The sequence below is a fragment of the Coptis chinensis genome, chromosome 3, assembly GCF_015680905.1.
Source record: "Coptis chinensis isolate HL-2020 chromosome 3, ASM1568090v1, whole genome shotgun sequence".
Lineage (NCBI taxonomy): Eukaryota > Viridiplantae > Streptophyta > Magnoliopsida > Ranunculales > Ranunculaceae > Coptis > Coptis chinensis.
Genome location: NC_141458.1, coordinates 86,426,105 through 86,439,047, shown reverse-complemented (window position 1 = coordinate 86,439,047; position 12,943 = coordinate 86,426,105).

The window sequence follows — 12,943 nt, the reverse complement described above, 5'->3', positions numbered from 1 at the left end:
GAATAAGAAAATTGGTTTTGCATTTATAATTTCCTTTCTATGTACTCACTAAGATTCATAAAGTATATTATGTATTTATGTCTCTGATTAACAACCTCATTGACAAAGGACAGTTATGGAGGTTGGCCACTTCATCCTTTCTTCATTTCAAATGTTGGGCACCTCATAGTGCAGTATTGAACTTGCATACTAAATCGTGATGTTCTCGCGATTTGTTAAGTTAAACTTTTGTTAGAGGTTTTCATGAGTTTAGGCTGATGTAAATCGTTCCTTAAAGGTTCTAGTAGGATTTTAGTACTCTCTAGAGGATTAGGCATAGATTGTCCATACTATATGTGAAATATAGAGGCCTCGATCTCATTTGTTCACAGTGTTATCAATCTCTAGACTTTAATATATTACAAAAAAGGCATTTAGTAGTAGATGGACAATTGAAGTAGTTGAAAAGATTGCGACATCTTGCTTTAAAAGTTGGATGTGGGGTTCCATTAACTATCTGAATATCTTCTAACTCTAGGTCCTTTAACAATATTAAGCAACATTCTTAAAGTAGAGACCTTTCACGATGTAGGATAATGCGTAGTAAACTTCAAATCAAAGCCCGATATTCCCTCGTTTTTAATTGAGTCCACTTATTATACTTTTTTTTCCAAACAAATTTAGTTGGGAAATCAACATATGTAAGTGTCTGGCTAATTCATACTCTTTGTTTGCCTTGAACCATACGTAAACTTTATTACGGGCGGCTTTTTTCACGGCCCACGCTACTACTTTTGGATCATCTTTCTGCATATAGTAAACCATACCCGACCTTCAAGATGGAATGGCAACGGCGCTTCGACACTTTCCGGTTGCATGCGTATATCAAATTTAAAAGCCTCCAAACTCCTTGAGGAAGAAGAAAGAAAACATTCTATTCACAACTTCATTATCAAGATCATATATATGTAAAGTTGGGAAAACTTAGGGGTAAACCAGCCGGTGGAAGCAAGGTGCCAATTTTGTGGTGGTTTGCCCTTTATCTTGTAGACGTAAGGACCATGACCATTGTTTATTGATTCTTGAACATCACCTCCTGTTGATGTGAAAGCAAACATATGTTATATACTGATATTTTTTCATAAACTTTTGGATCCGAGCCGAATTGATCCATAAGCTCATTTAAAAATGGTGTATCTTTCAAAAAGGTAATTTGAACTTTCCCTCCACCGCAACATATAGAGAACTTTGGATTTTAGGATTTTTCGTTCGTCATTCCTTTCTTCATACCAAACAATGGCATCACAATAAGGACACACTAATGTTGGTTCTCCAAAATCCAATGGTTGGAAACAACACCTGGAATTAAAATGAATGTTAAAAACTATAACTAATAATATAAAAATAAAATAATATTAAAACTATAACTATAACTAATATATTACTTACTTTTCATGCAAAACTTCACTTGGTTTCTCATGGAAACCGCAACTTCCATATGGTCATTTGTATCGTTTTCATCTTCTACTTCTAAATCATTCCACTGATTTGAGAATCAGTCATCGTCACTTTCTCAACAAATTTTGGTTGATATAAGTGATTTTTGGGAATAATGGTTGTCATCGCTTGTTTCACCATCACAATTAACATAACCATGAGTTTTTATTTGGGTGGATTTCTCTATTACTCAATATCGTCTCCTTTTATATCGGCTATTTTTTTGCTTTTTCATTATTTGATTCTTTGTCCATCCTTTGTATAAGAATAAAACATGTTAAATACAAGTTAAAGCCAAGTAAAATGAACAATGAATTATTTGATTGCGGTCCATCCATTTGTATAAGAATAAAACATTTTAAATACAACTTAAAGCCAAGTAAAATGAACAATGAAGAATGTCTTACCAAGTTCATTAGAAAAAAGACGGTGAAGGAAAAAAACCATCAAGTTGATGTTTAGTGGATGTAGCATCCGTTGACAAAATTAAAAAAACATTGTAAAGAAAAAAAGACTTATACTTATTTGATTGCCATGAAACTTAGGTGCAATGAAGAATGTCTTACAAGGTTCATTAGAAAGCTTATTGGGAACTATGTTTATCTTTTTGTATTTGACTCGACGATTCTGAACCAATTCTTTATATTATCTTCTGAAATTTGACCATGTATTGACAATTCAGTAGTCAAGAGTTTGATTTCTTCCTTAGTATAATATGATTTTTTTTATTAAATGCACTTTCAAGTATCCAAGTCTGCATCATTTGTTATGACCAACGTTTCTCATAAGAAACTTCAACTTCAATATGGTCATCCATCGTATAAGAATATAACATATTAAGTAAACAACTATAACTTAAGTAACAATTAACAATAAAGAATGTCTTAACATATGTTGACAAAATTATAATGGAAGACCTTCCACTAGTCCATTCTTTACGGATCTCTCCCGTTTGTTATAAAACCACCTTATGCACATTTGTTTTCGTAACCTCACTATGTTCTTTCAACTGATTTGTGATATCTTGGATTTGCAGTTTAGTAGGTTGATTGAAATGATTGAAGGTCCGCTCCAAAAGATTTGAATGCATCGTTGTAGGACTCCAACATTTTTGGTGATCATCTAACAAATTAAGGCATTGAAAAATTAAATTAGGAAATTGTCAAGCAAGGTAAGAAAGTGAGGAAAAGAATTATATTTTTTATAAAATCGGCATGAGACATTGATGTATATATAACCCACATACGAAGTTTTTGTCTTAGAAGTCTAATATAATGGAAACTCTATTATATATGGACATATATAATAAGAAGTTTTTGTCTTAGAAGTCTAATACAATGCAAACTCTATTATCTTGATTTTATTTTAAAAAGATTGCTTTTGTTTGCCGAATGTCTGCCTTGGGGCATATCTAGCGATAATGATCTTTATGCGTGCTTAAGCCATTACATTTTCACACTTTGCTTGCCCATCTATTCTTTTGGAAACTATCTTTTGTTTGTCTCCCTTGAATCTTTGTGTAGAATGTCTTTGGGATATCTTGAGGTTCTTTTTAACCATGATGAGGATGATGAGAGTTATGGTGGTTTAATTACTCATTCCCAATCTTACCATCCTGCTTCTTTACCAAACCCTTTCTTTGGCTTTGTTTTGGACCCCAATGGAAAGGTTGTTTTGGTGTGTCCCGAAGCAGATAGTTACCATTGTAAGTTTTTTTTCTTTGTTTTAAAAATATATAAGTTTCAGAAGTTACCGACATTAATACAAGCTACTATTGGCAGGTTGACTCTACAAACAATTTGCCATTGGAGTGTGTAATAAGGAAAGTGTTGAAGTTCTCAAGGGGGGTGGATCAGATGTTGTTGTGCCCAGTTGATACATAAGTAGTTTTGTTTCTAGAGCAGCTATGCCACTTCTTTTTATGTAAATTGTAATCGATGACTTTACTCATGCAGTGCGATTCGGATCTTGAAGAATTACGAACAACTTTATAGGTGAATGATGAGGAAGTTGAAGCTATCTTGCCCTTTGTGGCATATGCACTTGCAAAATTCATATGCATCTTGTATACAGTGGGTAAGACCACCATGAGTTAGGGGTTGGTTACTTGTAGTAAGCAACATTTTTCTGGAAAGGTTGTTTTCATTGTAGATAGTGACATGACCTTGTCGGGGAGAGCATGATCTGGTCCTTCGATTTTTGGCTTTCTTGATTTCATTTACATTCCATCTTCTTTTTTTTTTTTTTTCTAGTACCTATCGATTCTGTTACATGACAAGGGGAGGGTTACGCTATTCAAGAGGATGTTTTCAAATTTGGCGAGGTAACATCCATTTTCCTTCTTTACTTATATCTTCTATGTGGTCCATGTATCTTAGAAATTAGTTTTACCATTTCCTTAAATTGTTAAGCAAGGAGCATTGGCTTTCGGGGGTTCACTTTTGATCCAACTTCTGAAAAGATTCTTTCCACTTCTTGATTTGGATCGTGTAGTGTGTTATCATCCTCATTTAATTTATGCACAACTAACCTCGAATCCGAGCCGAAGTTGAGCCCATAACTTTGTGATGAAAATTTAAACTCTTTTCTCCTTTTTCGAGCTTATCCATCGCCTCCGCCCTTTTTGGCACCTAGTGGCTTAAGGTTTTGGGTTGAGTCAACTAACTCCTCTTTCCTCTCTTGCTAAAGAAATAACCACCTCCCTCATCCTCATGGCTGTCATCCCACTCACACTATCGTAGATTGAGAAAGAGAGAGACCTTGGCAGATACATCTTGTCTTATATGCCATACGTAAAGTGTAATAAAGCAAACATGTTGAATAAGGTGTAAAAAATTCTTTTATTCTTGACCTGATTGGGTGTCCGGTGATTATAGTGTCTTATAAAGGAATTTTGTTTGTTTTGGTTGAATTTGTGGGAGGGTTGATTGACACCCGTTTGTGTTTTGTTGACCATCGCTTTTTTGTAGACATAGCTCGTAGTAAGAAGAACTCAAAATCATGTTGGTGTGAAAGAGATAAGGCCGTTAATCGTTAATGTAAAGTTGCTAAGAAAACTCGCTGAAATAAGACTTGTAGAAATAACTCGATAAATATTGGAAACTTGTGTATAGATTAGGAAACTAAATTAAAACTGATCAAAGAAACATAATTAATTGGGACCCTGGAGCTCTAGTAGTTAATATTGGAGACCTTCTGCAGGCAAGACAATAGCACATTGAACTTCTATAGGTATACACAATTCCTAATTGTGTATACCTGTTTTTTCCTCTATTTAGGTTTTGTCTTGTAGAGGGTGTGATCAGCGGGTTTCTGGTTGTCCATTGTCTCTTTTGAAGTTGTTATTGTCATTTCCCGACTTTCCTATCTATTGGTTTAAGAATAATTTTTTTTCTTTGATGTTATGAAGTTTCATTGTCTTTGGCAGGATTCTCTTGAGAGCAGAAGTGAAGCTTGTAGAGACTTTTTGGCCGTTTGAAAGAATCATTGGCAGTTTGGGGAATTAGATTACCAGTTGATGCCAGGCATTTACATTGCTGCTGTTATTTGCATTAAATATTTGAACGGTTAGAAAAGAAATGGAATCAAGCCAGATGGAAAGAAGAAGTTCATTAGTCAACCGGAAGGATCGAAAATTGTAGCCATGGTCGGCGATGGAATCAATGACACAGCTGCCTTGGCAGCATTAGACATTGGAGTTGCCATGGGTGGAAGTGAAAAGTATCAAAAGGTAATCTATGTGGTGCGTTTGGTAGGATAACTTGGCAAGATGGAATACACAATGTCAGTATGCCTGTTGCAGTTACACAGATTAATGTTTGATGTTTGTGTTTCATATAGATAAAAAGTCTATTAGAGGTATAATTTATTATTACAGTTCGGTGGAACCATTCTACTTTGCTAAGGAATAGAGGGTGCTAATCATTCTACTAAAATTTCAATAAACATTCACGGGTAGGTCAGCCACAACTACTTGAACATTTTTTTTTTCTTTTTCTGATTTCTTTTCAGTTATATTCTTCGTATGTCAGGGGTTCCTCTTGTCTACTTCAAATACATATGAATGTTTGCACATACACATGATGAGGTCTAAGAACGGCATGAGCTAGAAGGTCAGAAATTGCAAACTATTTTCAAGCTTAGATGGTTTGTTGAAACAACAGTCCGATCCTTGCTCATTGTAAGATGAAGAAGCACCAGTACTTGTTGACCCAAAAGAAGTTAAAGCAAGAAGTTGGGGCTCAGGGTGTGTAAGTTACTGTTGGAAGGATCAAAACAAAATCGGCCTTGCAATGGTAGATCCAAATCTAGAGGAGTCGAGTTCTTCTACCATTATCGGCTGACACTAATCTCTATAGTAAAAGATTATTAAAGAATTGTTAAGCTTTATTTTGATTATGAAAGAAGATCTGTTAAGGTTTATTTTGAAAATAATGAGACCAGTCCAATATTAAATTTGGTGGTACTCTTACTTCGCAGTTTATTCCTCCTTTTTTTCTCTCGATTTCAGAGAGTACATTTTTTCCTTTCCCTCGGCAACGGATAAAAGCTTTTCTCAGATTCCAAAATGTGGGCATGTTCCCCAAATGCATCAATCTTTGTGAGAATAGCACTCGAACTTCTCGACTTCGGAGCATCGGCTTCAATGTACTATACATTCTAGTTAAAGCAGAATGCATGTACTCATCAATCTTGAGATAAGGTCTTCAAACTTCACCAACCATATGCCTAATAGAAAAAGCATATAAAAGGGTGCGGTAACTCACATAGTTTGGTTGGAGGCCATTTTCTTTCATCTTTGAAAAGTAGCTCCCAGCTGAAGTTATATTGTGATGCTTTGCATGTAGAAATTAGAATGTTGTACGTTCTCGTGTCAGGAAGACATCGAAGTTCTTCTATCTTATTTATCAATGAATCAACCTCTTTGAACTTCCCATTGTTCCCACATATGTGAATTATTGTATTGAAAGTAACGATGGTGGGGACAATTCATTCTCGTAGCATTCGTGAAAATGAATCAGATACATCTTGGAGTTGGCCAGCCTTCCCGTACATATCCATTAAGGTATTATAAGTGTAAGAGCTGAAAGTTAGCAAAGGTTCAAACTTGGTATTATTAGTATCAGCAATTTTGCCTATACCGTTAGCCATGTTCTTTGATCCATTGTCATTTATACTCTATAAAGAATTTCCTAAGATCCCATTGTGTACCATGTCTGGAAGAAAATAATAGAATAAATCAGCTAAGCACATGTGCAAGTACTAATATCAACATGGATAGAATGGCGTTCATTAGATTATACAAAGCTCTAAAGGGCGTGTTAAAATCAAGGTCAGAGTGCAATAAATTACAGATAACTACTATTCAATTTCCTTCCTTGCTAGGTGTTTTCCTTACATGGGCATGTCGACAATTGCTTTTCAAGTTGCATGAGAATGTAAGAGTTACCAAATGGTCTGACTCTACCAAGAACTACTTTCTTCTGAAGTTGTAGATCAATAGCTCTGGCCTTGACAAGAGCTGTATCAAGAACTTATACATGAAGGTATACCTGGCATACCCTTGTGGTACCTCCATCATGTGAGTCCAGGTATGAATTGTCTCCACATCCAGGGTGCACTATCAGTTCCATCTCTGCAAGCATCTATGAACTCCTTCGCAAGATCTCCGCCGGAGATTGTATACTTCCAAAGTCTACTGCTATTTTGTAGCCAACAATTCTGCCTCTGCGAATGTACAGGACTTCATCTGTGGAGGCAGTATCTTTGGCCCTTATTTCAGTTGGTTCCACACGAAGAGTTGTCCATTTTTAAGAGAAAGCCTTCTACCAATGCTTAGAAAGTTTAGAATAGATTCATGAGAACTTTTAATTTTTTAAAACTTCTAGAACCGACTGGTCACCAGAGAAACTAATGTTCTTAAGATGCAGATACTTGAGGCTTGCAAAACAAACCGAAGTAGGAACATTCTGACAAATTTTTGTGTCCCCTTTTTCAAAACCGTGGCGGACTCAATTTTCAATATGCTCAACGATTTAAAAGTGAAAAGGCAATGGGGAAATATGTAAGGATGCTTACGACGGTTATTACTGTCTGAGGCTTGCAAGTAATTCCGACCTCAATTCTTCCGGTACTTTTCTAGGAACACCCAAATTAAATAATAATTAACAAAACAACACTAATGAAGGAGAGGGGGTGGAGCACCGATAAGTCCACAATGAGCTTGAGAGGTCATTTTCCCGTTTTTAAAGCCCGGTTAGCTTAACTTTTCCTCTAAATCCTACTCCATCCTTCTCTAGAAAGGAACCATAATTCTGCGCAAGGATATATGTAAATATAAATATATATATACAATTTAACTCAAATATATATATTTGCTACTAACTTTTTCTTCATTATTTGAACTTGGATACAAAATGACTGTTAAAAGTAAGGGAAACATCGCAAGACACCAAATTTACTCATGATGTCGTGTCTAGCATCGCATGTTGTCTGCATAATTGAATCAACAAAATTCTATGAGTGACTACTCCACAAAAAAAAATCTATAACTAACATAACAGGCTGTATTCGTAGAAATAGAGCACAATGACGCAACAAAGCTCACATTTCCCTCATGTGTTGCAACAAAACTTGATGCCTATTGCGAGAGTATTTGTTTCATCTGCCAATCTAGCTTTTTTGCATTTTTATATAGACCTATGTTGCCATCAGATCACGTGACCCTAGATATCTATATTTGTGACTATTACCTGCAAACACACCGTAATCGACAATAGAGCCAATTCGTTGTATCCTTGTTGCAAATGAAGTGGTTCTTTATTTACCTAACCCAATTTCAACTGCAATGCCTTCATACGCATAAGGCATGTTAGTGTGCACAACAGTAGTTACCTAGTGAATGTCAAGAGCATGTAACAAATGACATGCAGGGACACATAACCTATACTAAAGTGAATCCTTTTCAATTTTAAGGTAACCTAAGTTTCTGCAGAAGTAGGTCCTTTTTCATATGTGACTTTCTAAGTTCAGCACTAATTATGATTTTTTTATTGTCGGGGAAAATATGACTTACCTCTCCCTTCATAATTTTCTGATTGCATCTCCTGCAAGTAGCACCAGTTCGAAGTCATATTATTCTAGAAGATAGTTATATCTTACCGAAGGATTTTTCTGGGATCTGTACTATTCAGCTCTAACTTCCCTTTAGAACTTGGATAGGCTAGCTTTCCCAGTAGAACCCTTCTTGGTCTTGCGCTGGTTTTACTTCCTCCACCATACTGAAATAAGAACCGTGAACTACTCTCAATTCCTACAACTTGAGAGGGATCCGGTTGTGTCGGAGGCACATTACCTATTCCAAACATCCAAGAGGAAATTTTATGCGGGGTGGTCTCGATATCTTGACCTACTTGGGGTGCATCGATCATGGGTGCAATGTTGAACTTGCTAAGTAGTTCAGAGGGTCCAATTCCACTTAACATGAGGATTTGGGGACTCCCCATTGCTCCTATAGACAACACCACATCGCCCTCGGATTCTGAATTAGATGCTGGATTCAAGTTTACCTCATAGGATTAAATTCGATTCTTTATATTAAATCACCGGTTTTTAGGTTTAGGTTTGATCACTTTTGGGAGTTGAAATCGCCGAATTTCTCCTGATTTCTCGTGAGTAAAAAGGGTACTTAAAATTAGCCTACGTGGACACCCACAACAAGTAGACAAAGGGATTTTGCTATTATATATATATAAAACAGCCAATTGGAAACCAATAGTCATGCTTCTAATCCTCCAAGCTACCAACAAATAAACTATACACCATTTGATCCCTCTCTCAGCCAAAAATTGTAATAAAATGCATGTCAACACAGACTATCATGTATAATATTATTTTATGGGTAAAGTATAATATTATTTTATACAATCGAAAAGGAAATAGGATGGGATACCTTTTGATTTCACAGTTTCGGCAAGGAAAATTTTGAGTTTGATTCTTAACTTTTTTAAAAAAATCATAAAATGGGTGGAAGGAATTCATAAATAAAAAAATCATATCAAGCAATATTTTTATTATAGAAGGAAACATTTACCTTCACACCTGCACTGTCAAGAATAATGCCTTCTGGTGCATATGTTGTTCTGCTAACACGGAACTCATCCGTGAAACTTGACACCATGGTGCTGAGGAGATAACGACACATATCTGGAAAGAAGTATCAATGAAATAGTAAGTTAGGAATCGAAACGATTGCTTAAACTACACAGCAATAGGAAAATCGTTTCCAGGTGTATTCTTCCTACTTAATCAATAAAAACTAAAACAGTAATTATATTACTTTCACACTAATGAGTAATGATAGAGAGACTGAAAGAATGAAGCCCTTAATAGATCGCCTAGGTCAAACATCGGTCTCTCTTTGTCAAAGAACTCTAACTCTACTCTTCTTTCAGGATCAAAGCCTCTTTTAAAATTAGCATTTTGCACTTTTTCTTCATCTGCAACAAATCTCAGTCAATTCAAGATGTTGAATAAGTCCTAGTTGTCGGATGCCTTAGAGCATCCACTCAAATGAATAAAATTCTTCTTGGAGAGTAAGAACCAAATGGATCTTGGCCCTTGGATTCGAGGGGCAAGTTTTGAATTCACATATGAAGCTTAGAAATTTTGTGTTTAGGTAGCCAGGTTATACCAAATCCTTATGATTGCTCTTAATATCTAAAATATGAAATTGAAAGATATACATCCGTACCTGATACATCCTCTCCATCGCCCTGAAGAACATTGATTTTCCTAAAATAACAAAGGAAAGCAATCATGACAATTCCAGAGTTGCTTGATCAAAAGTCGGGATACCAACAGTGAGTAGATTTTGCTACAGCTGTAGAGATGTCAATTCTGGCAAGTCGATGTAGTGCGTTAAAGTTAGAGATTCTGGGTTACCTTGAAAGAGATGGTGAAGATAGCATAGTTGGTTTCATTGGAGAAGAAAGATGAAAACATAGACTCCAACATCGACTAAGTTTCATAGGTGAAGATGAAAACATAGTTTCATTGGAGAAGAAAGATAACATAGTTGGTTTTTTATTTAAATCACAGGGTTTTTAGGTTTAGGTTTGATTACTCTGACAGTCGAACTTTATAAGTGGCTTGAAAGCCTTGAGAAGGAAAAGCGCACAACCATGGCTAAAAAAACATTGACTCGTACTTTATTTTGATAACGGAGACATTCTTTCGGTGTTTTAAAACGAAACAAAGATTCGGTGGGTTTTGCAGACTTTTTAAGGTGTTCACCAGTTTTTTCTCCGTTTTTTTTTCTTAATCCATCCTGATTTCTCATGAGTAAATAGGGTACTTAAAATTTGCCTACGTGGACACCCTCACAGACCAGGAAAAGGGACTGCTATTATATATATATAAAGATATATATACATACATCTAGGCTCTCTGACGGACATCCGTAGACGGACCAAGCGAGAAAAATAGAAAGTCACGTATTCTTCCAATATTGTAGAAAAGTGGGACCCCAACACTAGTTAATACTTAATAACTTCACGTGTTTTCTCTCTCTTCTATTCTATTTCTCTCTCTCGTACTATCTCTCCTCTTTCTCTCGATAAAAAAATCAATCATTTATGTTGGATAGCCATAAGCTAATAACTGTTGAATTACTTGTGATGATAGAATGGGTGAGACATAAAATCATTGGTAAGACGTAAACCCTGTTCTTTCTTTTCTATCTCGTCAATCTCTCTCCATATAAACACACACAAAAAAATAGTGGAAAAAACAACTTCACCCATTATTTTATTTTTTCAGCTCAAGAAATTGGCACTTAACATAAAAGAATGGTGTTTAATAAGCTCATGATATTGCTTATACCCATCACCGATTCATGTGCACCCAACCTCCTACGATGCCCTTCCAAGAAACATACTGGTTTTCCATCTGGTCCTAGGGATTGTGAGTTCTTTGATTCTACCAAGTCCAGCACAGAGTTAACTGCCATTACTTTCTTGGTTATAGATTCAATACATATGATGAATGGGTGTTGGATATATGATAGACATGCACAAATATGGAGTAAGATGCAAATCTCCAAAATTCATTCACGAATTTAAGTAGAACATTGACTTCAAATCAGTGGAAATTAAAAAAGGAAAAAACATACGTGAATTTTGATTATTCAAAGAGAAGAGAAAGAGCCCAAAACAGTCCCAAAAAGTGGAAATATTAAAAGTTTTGCTCATCACTTTAATTTTTTAATTTTTTTATGTTAGCAATTACTTTTAAAAAGTTTCTGCTTTGATTGCGATTTCGATTGTCATCTTCAAGAAATTCAGTTACGAATGGAGTTTCTTTTTCTGGATTAAGATGGGAGAGATGCATAAAGAGATAGAAAGATGCAGGAGAGAGAATAGGAGAGACTGAGAGAGAGAAAATAGGAGTGAGAATGGAGTTTCTTCTTCTGGATTAAGATGGAAGAGATGCATAAAGAGATAGAAAGATGCAGGAGAGAGAATAGGAGAGACCAAGAGAGAGAAAATAGGAGCGAGCGTTTTTTTTTTTTGCTTTCTCACATTAGATTTTTTTTTTGTCTAAGTCCGTACAGACGTCCGCATGAAGTAGTCCGCTTAAGAGCTAATATATATATATTAAATTATATCTGATATCTTCATTCGGATATATATCCACGCGATCCAAAACTATATAAATCTAATCTAAGTTGATTCAAATTAGGAAACTACTACTCAAAGATCTTGGTGATCCAACGCTATATAAATCTAATCCAGACTAACTATTGCAACACGGAATGGTAGTATGTGACATGTGGTAGAGTTTGTATGATCCTACGGTAATAAAGGTAATAAATCAATTTCTTTTATACTTTATTCACAAATTCCCTTTAGACAAAACAAAACTATACAAAGATCGGTATGAACTTCGGATGTGGACAAAGATGAATTTTGGAACTAACGTGCATACCCGGATTCTATTTTGAATATAAGTTATAATCCAATTCTTTGGTGACAATTGACAGACATCATGATCACAAGTGCTGCATTGACACTCTAGGATAAGATTTTCTTTATGACTAAAAGCTTATTGACAAGTGTTGTATGAAATTCACCTTTCTTGATTTTGGTATTGCCGCCACTGCAATTATCTTGATTCTTGATCTTATATTAAACTATATTATAAGAAGATTGATATTTTAGTCTGTTATCAGAAATTTGAACTTGCTATCAATATTTCCTGAAAGCAACACTGAAACTGACTTGATGGTATCGTTTACACATATGCCTTTATTCGTTTCTCTGTGTCGACTTTTACTCATTTTATGTTGTTTCTTCTTTTTTTTTTTTTTTTTTTTTTGCCTTGCAGATGTTGTCTTACTGTTAAGGTAATGTTTGATCTTAACTTTGGAGTTTAATATAATTTTTTAAACCTACGGTATACAACATAC